The 7891-nt window shown below is 35.8% G+C and overlaps 1 protein-coding gene across 3 annotated transcripts in view; it reads left to right on the forward strand.

Annotated features, from left to right (window-relative positions):
* The window catches only part of LOC108575522 (cAMP-specific 3',5'-cyclic phosphodiesterase), a 294514-nt gene that overhangs the window by 143626 nt on the left and 142997 nt on the right, over positions 1 to 7891 (forward strand). The window lies entirely within an intron of this gene.

Genomic DNA, 7891 nt, shown 5'->3' on the forward strand with positions numbered 1-7891 from the left:
CTTTATAATTATAAACCAAAAACGCCAAGCAACCGCCACAGGTAGGAAGGGAGCGAAGTCGGGAAAAACCCACGAAGCGACGCTCGACTCCAGGCCCTTTTCCTGACCATTGATTGGTCGGAAGCAAGATGCCAAAACTAGTATAAAACCGACAGATAGTCTAAAACAATACACCTAGAACGACACCCGGTCGAACTAAACATTAAATAAAAACGACATCAAACAAATTTCAGGAATTTTACGCCTTTAACCAACCCGAAACGAAGGCGATCTCAACCATTACGGCCCGTTCCGTAACATACACCTTATTTTTCCAAAATAGAATACCTCGTAACAATAAACCCACAAGAATTTACCAAATCGGTGACAAAATTTAATTTTCAACAATCTGAATCCAATCGACAATTATTTCGAAGAAATAGAAAATTTGTTCTCAAGAAATCTCGTTCTATACAAACTATCAACAAAACTTAAAAATAAAACGTACAATAATCACACAAAAATATTCCCATTAACAATTCAAAAAAAAAACACCTGAAACGAATCATTACACTTGCAATAAATGGCCAATAAAGAAAAGCATCTTCAAGTTCACAATAATCCTCCAAAATCAAAATTCTACGAATAATCTAAAAATCAAAATTCTCCGAATGGACGTAATAAAAATGAAAGAAATATCGAAAGCTATGAAGGGACGCGTCTCCAAAGAAAAGGGCGCGGTTGGCGACTTGAAGAATCTGGCTGACGACTCGTGCGTTTCTCCTACGCGAATTCTTCCGTCGTTCCTCGCCACTGTTCGACGAGTTTTTCCACGAGTTCCGCGGCCGCGTACCGCGAGTGGCGGCACGAGTTCTTGACACAAATCTGGCGACCCTGAAGAGCGCGTAGGTGATAAACACCCTTAACAACCGCGCGGCACGCCACCAGCCCCTCTCGTGATCGATAACGAGCTTTCACCCCGACCTTTCGGAGGGGCCGCGATTTCTGATCGTTCTTTAATCGCCCTCAAAACGATCCAGACGATCTTCGATCATCGTTGCGCGGAAATCCTTATTTTGTTTTTTTCCTTCTCAGAAATTCAGCATTTTTACGACGGAAGCTTCTTCAATCGATCTGCATAACCTGAATTTTCGCGCTCAATTTTTACGACAGTTCAACGCGGAGGCTTTTTGGATCGATTTACATAACCTGATAAATTATGTTACGTTATTGGTCTCGCTGTAATCTTCGAAGAAATTTCCTCTTCCAGTCTGATCCGATCTCTCCAATGTTTCTTCTTTGTTGTTTGTTGACGAATTTGTGCAACGTCGTTGTGTGACGAAGGCTAATTTGATGATAGGATTAGGCGAGTTAATTTTTTTAGAGAGTTTTAATATAAGCTGATGGAACTTTTGATTTATCTGCGAATCGAAAAATTTGTATTTGTTGAAATACAACTTCTGTGTGTGAGGATTTTAAATTAGGATAGTCTAAATCGTCGTTGGTTATCTGTTTCCTGAATGATTATCGGAGTTTGAGAACCTGGTCGAAAATACAAGTAGTACACCAAATATAATAACTCGATGAAATAGCAAAATTCAGTATTTATCGCTATTTCGTGAAGTTTCATTGAGAAACACAATGCAAAATTAATATATTATAAAATTGCAAGCATGACAAAAATATGAATTCGTACACAGTACATGTACAAGTACAACTAAAGAAATTAATTAGCACAGTTCAAAGTGTGCCAAGTATAATCGAAGAAATGAAATTCCTTTCAGACGAGAAGAATCAATTGTATGGTGTTTAAAAATTAATAAACAACTGTAACAAAAGTAAAGAATATAAACGTAGGCCGTTAGATCCCGTTTGTTTGATTTTATGCTGGGCATAGGATCACGTAGATCGCAATAAGTCCTCCCTCTGGTCGTCGGCGACCCAATTTCAGAGGCATAATCGAGCTTTCCATTCAGCTCGCTTAATGGAAAATTATATTGACAGTGGACCAGCCACACCTACGACCATTCAGCGTGAATCCAGTCTGTATGATCCTTTTCCTCGATGAAATTGCCCATCGATCAATTTCGAATCTATTTTCCCGCCATCGACTTTTCCCATTTCCTCCACGCCGAAGTACTCTTCCATTTTTCCAAAACATCGTAACTTTAGAATAAATAATTCTTCACGCTAGAATGGAATACTTCTCTCGCGTGTTTTTCTGTTCCACTTTTACACGTCAGGCGAAAGTTTGTTTTGCGATGCTTTTTCTAACTTAGGATATAGCGTTCGTATTATTTTTACCGTTCCAAGTTAAAAATGTGCAACTGGTGTGTTTTTGTAATATATTCTCGTTCAGTTCCGTAAATTTCCACATTTCCCCTTGTTTTTCCACAATTTCATTTATATTTTCGTTCCTTATTTTTCCTTTTTTGCTTCCTATTTCTGTTTTCATACACTTCCAATTTCTGCGCAATCAAACTAACTGCCATTTCCGTTACTTTTCAATTTATACGATACAGTTTATTCCCTATTTTTGGTTTCCTATTTCTTTCGTTTTCGTACTTTTCCAATTCTTTATTTAATCGATCTAAATAACTGATTTTCCCTGGTGTCTTTTACTTTGAATGACTTATTTTTCCAAAATTTTAATCACCCTAATTACAATCTTCCCTTGTTTTCAAATTTGTTCCATGAATTTCATTTCTGTACTTATTCTTGCAGCACTAATCGTCTAAAATTATTTCAAGAATATTTAAAACTGCTTTAAAAGTGTTTTAACTAAGTATGCAAATAAAACACTTCACACTAAATGGAACTATCGGAACGATATTATCCTAAACTACAATTCTGGGTGAATTGACACTTTAGCATAAACCAACTCGTATAGAACAAGACTTTAATTCTACAGTGGCCTAAGGAACCTTTAAAAAAAAAACAATACTTCTAAGAGAATCATACATATGTACCTAAAAATAGAAACCTCAAAAAATATTTTAAAGTGTCAATAATTTCATTAGTCAAGTATCTCGAAACAAACTTTTTGAGGTTAGGCCATTATTGCCTTGATGTCGTCAAATATTTCACTATCAGCACATAACAATAATAATATATAGTAATGCACAATAATGTATAGAAATATTCAACAATTAACAACAGATAATAAATCTCGCGAAATATTTACAGACTTTTCACAGAGTGAGCGAGAAATATTCAAAGCATCATACATGATGCGGCGTATTTCGGTTGCATCAAGAGCGCACACTTCGCATTCCCCTTATCTAACAAGCATTTGTAACGCTAATCGCATTAACGGTACTTGCAACAATACCTGTTAACGCGTCAGCGTAAACGTGTGACGGAGGAAACAGAGGAAATTGACGAATAGACGCGTGTTTCATCGAATTTGCGAGTACTTGCTCGTTCAACTTGATTCTCCAAACCGATATACAGGGTGTCCGGAAACTCCTCGAACACCCGGAAATGGGGGGTTGCTGGGGTGACTCTAGCACATCATGTCACGTCGTGACAAATCGAAATTTTAAAACCGGTCATGTTTGACCGGGGCGTGGTACGGTTAGTGTTAAATTGCATCTAACTTCACGTGTACTACATTATATTTCATTTGGAAGAAAATCCCTAATGTCGACGTCGAAATGTGTTCGATTTAGCGTGGAATCGCGTTTAATTTTATTATCAATTCTCTTATTATATAAACTGTTATTTAATTCTTTTTTTATTAATGTTTTTATTTTTATACTACTTTTTATGTTTTACGTACTACCTAATGAAAATTACGAAAACCAAATAAAAGAAAAATTGTGCATGTTGTATAGGAAGTTATGATATTTGTCTCCCAAATCCATATATGTACATACATATGTACTTACACATGCGAAACGATCCCTACGATTTTTCAGGTATTTCCGCGAAACTGATGAGCAAATTTTTCAAACAAAAATTAATCAGTAATCAGTTGATAATAAATTGCGTTAGTGAAAATTTACAAAAAACTTTTTATTCAATAAAAACTAAAAAGATCACTACAATTTTTTTTTAATGAAAACATTTGTTTATGTGCCAATCAATGCATATAAGAATTCTCTTCAAAAAAGTATTAGAGGACTTGGGTCGAAAATTGATTAGCTTAAATGTTACGAGTTTTGTCCCGAACGCCCATATACGCGAAACACTGTGTGACGGCAAAAAAGCATTTCTCTAAGCCTTATAAAAATAGCGGTGCAGAGTGAAATTTTTTTGACAGCGACCGATAACCGAGAAGTAACGCGTACGCATTTGTTCCATCGCGCGCGGATGAGCCTCTGTTCTCCGTCCCTGAGCGCGGGCTCTACGCGCCCTCTGATTGGCCAGTGTTCTTCGTTAATAATTCAAAAATGAAGCTTCAAACAACATTTTGATAAAGGAAAAAGTTGTTCAGAGTCACCCCAGCAACCCCCCATTTCCAGGTGTTCGAGGAGTTACGGGACACCCTGTATGTATGTCGCGAGCAAACAAACTAGCGCCAAAAGCGGACGGAAATAGAAACACAGTGCTCGTGGGAATTGTGGGATAGGAAGACACGCGTAGTACGACTCCTAGTAAATTGCGTAATTTTTTATCTCGCGGCAAAAAGTGCGAGGGGAACTTAGAAAAATTTCCTACAAATCGTGGACAAAATGAAGAATAACGAATTTAAAAGGACACAATTGTGAAAAGTGAAATTTTCGTTAGATTTAAAATTGAAAAATTTTTCGTTTCGTGACGGAAATTTGAACGAATGGTTTACAGTGTAACAATCGTGAAAATTTTTGCTAAAATTTGGAATTGGATGTTTCTTTTTTTTTCTTTTAATTTTACGTTAAACAGTGAGGAAAAATTGGCGAATATAGGACTAGCTGAAACGGTAACGATGTAAAATGGTTAAAGATGCACGGACAATATCGATTTTATCGTAATCCGGAGGCAGGAATTTCGATGTTTTGTTTGGATTTCGTGTCTATCAAGGCGACTTTATCGCACTTCCGCGTCGAGATTACGGCTTAAAAGAGTGCAGGTCGTTACGAGGCTTCATTGTACACAGAACATTCAATCCGGTGAGTTATCAGGATTGTAAAACAGATCTATTTTGAGTACAAGGTAAATAGAAGATAGGAGCAAGAGCCTTGCTCTTATTGCCGCTAAATATTCCTCTAGGATCTAATTGTAGCAATCAGACGTTTTTTTTTTTTTAAATATCGATGATTGTTTTTAATTCAGAAAAATTAGAGATATTTCATTCAGAAAACTTTCTATTTAGAGAATTTTATTTAGAAAATTTATTATCAACAGATTATTTCCTTAAAATAAAAGTAGGAATTTTAATGTAGAAATTCTCTTTTTATTGATGACTTCAAATAATAGAAATTCTATTTCTGACAAATTTAACGTCGTGTTTTCAAAATAATGCAATTCAAGATTGAAGATGTGATAAGAGATGTTTTTACAAACGCAGATATACTATGATTAAAATTCTATTTTGAAAAGACCACGATCTATAGTTATCGTCAAATAACATCTAAAATTGAGAAAAGAACAATGACACATCACTATTAGAATAGAATGCTTCGATGGTACCTGTTCAACCTTCTGAACCTGAATAACTATGCTTTCAACATGATGTCAAGTCATGCTGGCTGACTGATATCAGATGTGACGACCTGTAATCTAAAATGAGTCGAATCATTTTTCTATCAAATTCCATCACAGACATATTTCATCGTGTAAAGTTTCAAAATCTTATGAAAATTTTAGCGAATATTTAAAGTGACAAATATTCATACAAAATTTTACCCAATAATGTGTCGATCTTACTTAACCTTATTAAAATAAGACGAGACTTCGAAATTTCTATAAACGATCATCGATTAATATTATTATTTGAAAAATTCAATTTTCACCTGTAAACTTACAAAAGATCATCAGACTTAGACACCTTCTGATAAACCATTAAAAAGTATAATTTAATTTAAAATTTAAATCTGAACCAACACGTCAAACACGCCTGTGACACTTATAATAAACTTCACACGTGGTCCACGACAACAAAAAGTAACATACTATCGTCAGAATTGTTCAAATTTCTTCCACCGAACCAGTGTATCGTGGCATATTTGTATGAAAAAGTTGGTCAATATCATTTCGCTAGTTTCAACAGAGTGAAATGCGCTTAGAAATGACGAATTCTAATTATTCAACCGGGAAAGGAACATTTCTTTCTTGATTTTTAATGAAGTTTAAAAATTCGAATTTTAGCCAGCTTTTAAAATAAAACACCCCACTGTGCAGCGATAAAATTAGAAGATTGCTGAACATAGGCGATTGTTCATAGTCCACGTCGTGAACGTCTAGAAAATTCACGTTTTGAATTACGCCGTTGTCAAGAATAGTCTGCAAACTTGATCCATCAACAACAGAGCCTTTCTAGACTAACGTAAAACTTCATCAGACTTCATTTTCGGAATGAGACACAACAGATCCTCAATCAACAGCCACGTTCAGGGTAACGCAAACTCTATGGCGTGAAGTTTAGCCTGCGCACGTCTGAAATTTCGATCTGTTCGAGCGTGGAGGTTTACAGAGCAAGTGGCAGCCGTGATATACGCGAAACTTGGAATTTACGACAGCCATAACGTCTCGTTATTTTTGGTAGTTATGCGTGGCCTCTTGTAAACGCTGTCGCTATCGATTTTTCCCCGACACTGCTGAAGGAAACGCTTCGCGTTCACCAGAAAAACTTCTCCAGTTTTCTCTTCTCACTCTCATAGATTCATATCTATGGACACTTTTCTTTTTTATTTGCTTTTCTTTCGGGGAAGTTCCGAGCTTGTGCCTGTATTCCGTTTTGATATTCTGGCGTCTCCCGCGTGAGTTCCCCATTTGAAAAATTGCGGGGATAAAGAGGATCGAATTGTGCACTGGAAATTTCGAAAGTGAGTCTCGGATTTTTCGGTACGAACCCCAGACACCAGATGAGCCGCTAATTATCATAACAATTACATAACATTAATAATTTTCATATTGCAAATTTTTCATTTTGTTCTTCCTGATTCTATATTTTAAATATCGGAGGAAGTTTTTTTTCTTACATTTTAGGCTTCTTTTCATTTATGCTGATATTCTGAAATTCCAATTATTCTGGAATTGAGCAACTTTTTAGATTTTGAATGATTCGGTTCTGAATTTGGTTTTGTTCTTTATGTACCGAAGCCTTTTTTCTTATTATTTTCGTGTTTTTGCACTTCTCGTAATAAGTTGCTATATGTAATTACATATATGAACGTAATTAATTATAGAATTCAGAAAATGAATAATTTCAACGTTATAAAAGTATCAGGATCAACAATTATGTGAATTTTTCATTGAAATATTATTCATTATTTTACTTCTTCTATTGAGCTGCTATATCGATATATATATATTCAATTAAATCACTGTACTTTTGCGACCGAATTATCATTTCTTAAGAATTTCTTGTTTACCTATGGAAATTGAGATCAACTTTTATTCCGCAAGAATGTCAAGCTTTCACCTATTCAGTAGAAAAAAAAAGAAAAAAAAAGCAATATCAAACTCGTAAAATTGGTGTAAATGCGTCGGTGTCACTATCGTTACCCCTGAAAAGGCTTGCAATTACAACGAGGCAGGATGTGCATTTTTCTTCGGGTTTAAAAAAAGATTCTTTCCTCGACGAACGACAACAACGAGGACCGTTCTCATAATTCTTGCGTTATTAACTAATAAAAGGTCTCGTGGAGCACAGCACACAACGTTGTGTAATGAATTTCGTAATGCCCGGACAAGGATTTTCCGTGGCGGGCAATTAGGCGAGCGTGACACGTTCATTTTCCTCGCGATCGTCTTTCTCCCCTCTTCC

Source organism: Habropoda laboriosa, unplaced genomic scaffold, assembly GCF_001263275.1.
Source record: "Habropoda laboriosa isolate 0110345459 unplaced genomic scaffold, ASM126327v1 scaffold315, whole genome shotgun sequence".
NCBI classification, from domain to species: Eukaryota; Metazoa; Arthropoda; class Insecta; order Hymenoptera; family Apidae; genus Habropoda; species Habropoda laboriosa.